Below are 4,413 nucleotides of genomic sequence, written 5' to 3' on the forward strand. Positions count from 1 at the left end.
TTATATAACTTTACGTAAACAAAATTACAATTATATGACATCAAGTATCATATTCACATGTTACTAGCATAACAAAATTATAACATCTCTTCCATCATACAACATGCTTTAAAAAAAAAATATCATATTATCATGCAACACTTATCATCTTTTTCCACCAATTATTCATGCTCTTACTCAAACTTTCAGCTATATAAACTCGTACAACACTACCAACAACATATATGTATACATAACTCTATGTATAACTCAAATCAAACAAATTTTCCTCCCGTATCTCTATAATGCCATATCGTAAAACAACTATCATGCTTTCAATCAATAACTTACGAAATCACATCATCACCATCTTTTCTACACATTCCCATTCTCCACATACATACATCCACTGATTCATGCCACACATCACCATATAGGCACACAATTCACAAGATAAACACATAGCGATCCCGACTCATATCCCATGGTGACCGGTTCAAAATTGTAGGGCGAGTTCGCGACTTTAGGACGTCTCCCGAGTATTTGCATTAGCTCCTACAACCTTTACCCCGGATTCATTTTAATTGACTCCCTATATTCATTAAATTCATTGGTTACATGATTCAGTATCGTCGCTCTGATACCATTTGTAACACCCCCATACTCCAAGTGCCTTATCAGGACCACTCAGGTATAAGGATACTACCATCTCGGTTACTCGAGGCAATGATAATCATAAGACAATAAGGAAACGTACTTTATTAAATACGTTTAAGTGATTACATAACAAAACCAACTGTAAGCAAAATACAACTTTTCTCAAACTATAAACCAACTGAATGGAACTGTCTTAACAAACACAGCGGAAGACTAAACACTCTGATATGTGATGACTCCATCCCCAGCTAGATCCCACGCGTATCCAAGATATACTGTCAAGCTAAATCGCTCACCACCCCGAATGGATCACCACGAGTTTTTAAAACATTTAAACGGGTCGTACTAATCACACAATTTATATAATCCAACAACACAACAAACAACACAGCTCAAACGGTCACACACACAATCACACCCACTCTAATCAATCTCCGTCACCGATCGTCCTTTGGACGGACTACCGCGATGGGGGACCGCAACCGTACCCACCAAATCCCCGCTCATCATACGGAGCGATAACCCTGTCCCATTAATGTGCACATCCCCTTCCGTGGCGGGTTCCACGAAGGGCGAAACTAGGGCGTGAAGTCACTCCCACAAGTGACTCAACTCAGCCGAGAATGCATCTCGAGAACCAGAGACAAACAATCACAATCACAATACAACAACAACAACCGTCTGAATCAATCAACAATCACTAACTACAGCACAATCATCACCCATTATGTAACTAATACTGAGTAGGGAAACCCTACCTGGAACAGCAACACAATCAGACGGTCTCAACAGCTGTATCAAAATTCCTCTTCTACGAATCCTCCTCCTAGCATATAATCACATAATCACTAATTACACCAAACTACCACAAATCCCCAATTCCAAAAATTAGGGTTTAACGAAACTTAATTAAATATAACAAATTCGATACATAGATCTTACTCTCGACGCAAGGATCACAAAGATGTAAAGAACGATGAAATCCGACCTCTCAAGCTCCGGGATTTGTCAATAATGTGATTGATGCGAAGAACGTAGTTTGTTTTCTCTTTGAACGTAATTAGGTTTGATAAAATGTATTAAGGAAGTAACGGAGTTGTTTATATATTCAATCGCATTATTAACAAAACCCGACAAATCATCACCTCGTAAACCGGCTACTCGATCGAGTAACTGAGGTACTCGATCGAGTGCCCCCCTACTCGATCGAGTGCCAAGGCTACTCGATCGAGTACCTAACAGGTCAAAAACTATTTTAAAACGCGACACACCCTTACTCGACAGAGTAAGGTCCACTCGATAGAGTACCCAAAGACTCATAAAACCGTAGTATTACAGTCTTCCCTCCTTAAAAAGAACTTCGTCCCCGAAGTTCAACCCATAAATAAAACAAACATACTGACTCGATCAAGACACAACAACGCAACTAAGAACTCAAAACAAAACCCCAACCTATAAAACATGAACTCTCAACACCAATTCCACCAACTATTCCTACCTCCACAACATGGCTCACGATATCGTATCAACTACGTCATAGACTCTCCCGACACCAACTCCATACACTACCAACTACCGTCCACTAACGCTGCTAGCTCCGTTTCACTAACCTATTATCCACTAGAAAATCCACTATCAAGACACTCATAAACATCAAACGGAATGTTACACTCTTAGCAAGAGACGGAGGTAAGACGCTCACGCTAGCGCCAACATCGCATAGCACGTTATCAATCCAATGGATACCTATGTGACATGGAATCGAGAAACTACCCGGGTCTGACTGTTAAGGAGGTAACTTATTTTTCACTAGGGCAGTCCCTACCTCGGTCAAAGCTACCGTTTCATGATCATTAATATGTCTCTTACGTGATAAAATTTCTTTCATAAATTTTAAATAAGAGGGTACCTGTGTCAGCAACTCGAGGAAGGGAACAGTGACCTGTAAGCTTTTCAGGAGCTCGGCAAATTTACTGAACTGTTGATTGGCTTTCGTGCTCTGTAATCGCCTCGGGAAGGACACGGTAGTAGGTATCTCGAGCCCTTTGTTTCTTTATTCCAACGTCTCGGCTGGTTCAAGCTCCTTATCACTCGATCGAGACTTTTTGCCTGTCGACCGAGTCCATCCAGGTGAAATATCACTCGACCGAGCATTAGCAGTGTAACACCCCTGATTTTTCGGCTAAATTAAAACTAACTTTTACGTATAAAACGTGCCGAAATACAGAGATTAATAAAAACTCTCCCCATAAACTAATCTCAAACTCAAACTTACTCCATAATATAATAGACACTCTCATCCTAATAATTAACTCAATCTCAACTCATTACTCCATCTCACTCATTACTCCGTCTCACTCATTACTCCGTCTCATAATATAATACTCCAAAGTAATCAAGTATCGTATTCTCATCGTCGACCCTAAGACAAAGACAAGGGGTGAGTGAACTGGCGGATAAGACCGCAAAACAATATATCCATCTCAATGTCAATTCCAATCTCATAATATAACTAAATAACCAGGGTCACTCTGGACCGTAAACACAATGTGGCACAACGGCCTCATAACTCAATACTAATAACCAATCTCAATCTCAATTTCAATATCGTCAAATATTCCATTAAAGGGAAAAGACAACAAGAATTACAATACGAAAAAGATCAATAAAATATTCAGCTTCCAACTTCCAATTCTCATAACGTAACCTTGCAACTCAAGGTCAAATAACAATTCTTGATAATCTTTGAAAAATCAAAGTGTTAATTCCAACAATCTCACCAGTAAAACTTCAATTGCCAATTATACGGAACAACTTATACAATCTCATATCTTTATCGGGTAGATTCTACAGCCACTCGAACACGATAATATCGTATCCGTCTCACACAACCACAATTTAACATCGTCGTATTGTATAAGCAAACTCATTCGAACCCCATCTTACCAATAAGAAAAAATATTAATTAACTTATACAAAGTATTAGCTATAATTATAAAGCAACAATCAATAATAGTCCAATTCAAATAAAAGTTCGGTACACAAAAAGTAGTAATAAATTCACAACAATTAGCACGTTATTCACACAACCTCGAACAATAATAATAATAATAGGATCGGTAGAATCGTGTTACCTTAAAGTTTACCCCTGGCCCAGTTAAATAACTGAACCATAATCTACGATAGTGAGAAAAGCGGATGACCATAAACGATTATTGTACTTCGACGGAAGCCATTAAACAAGGAGAAGATGAATTTGAAAAGCGGGCTGATTGTTGCTCACTAAGAAGGAAGATATATTAATAATTTGGATTATTATAAGTGGTACTTGCAACAAGATGATGGAGGCGCTGGAATTTCGAAGAGACAAAGAAAATAGCAAAACAATGCTGTTGGTAGGCTAATAGAATAGGGTTAGGTAAAGTGAGGTTGAAAGGGAAATTTATAATAACGCATACAATAAAACGGAAGTAACACAAATAAAGAAACGACCCAATTAAAAGATTAAAGATTATATTATATTATTGTCTATTCAAAATTAATTTCTTATTATATAAAACACTATTTATTTAAATAAAATTGACAAAAAGTTTACATAAGGTAAAAATATATGGGGTATTATAAGCAGGCTCTCGATCGAGGTCTTCATTATCAGCAGTGTTCGATCGAGCAAAGTCAGCACTCGATCGAACAGTTTCCTCAGCAATATCACTCGATCGAGTTGTTTGCACCTCCCGATCGATGTGTTCATTATCCATGTACTCGATCGACTAAAAT

At 38.1% G+C, this 4,413-nt stretch overlaps 1 long non-coding RNA gene across 1 annotated transcript; it reads right to left on the bottom strand.

Annotated features, from left to right (window-relative positions):
• Positions 1–1,124: 1,124 nt before the first annotated feature.
• On the bottom strand, positions 1,125–4,059 carry LOC141629466 (uncharacterized). The gene is made up of 3 exons (XR_012537289.1): positions 3,771–4,059; positions 2,546–2,806; positions 1,125–1,462 (listed from the first exon to the last, which is right to left on the bottom strand). It is a non-coding gene; the product is annotated as an uncharacterized LOC141629466 (long non-coding RNA).
• Between the last annotated feature and the right edge of the window lie 354 nt (positions 4,060–4,413).

The sequence above is a fragment of the Silene latifolia genome, chromosome 2, assembly GCF_048544455.1.
Source record: "Silene latifolia isolate original U9 population chromosome 2, ASM4854445v1, whole genome shotgun sequence".
In the NCBI taxonomy this organism is placed as follows: Eukaryota; Viridiplantae; Streptophyta; class Magnoliopsida; order Caryophyllales; family Caryophyllaceae; genus Silene; species Silene latifolia.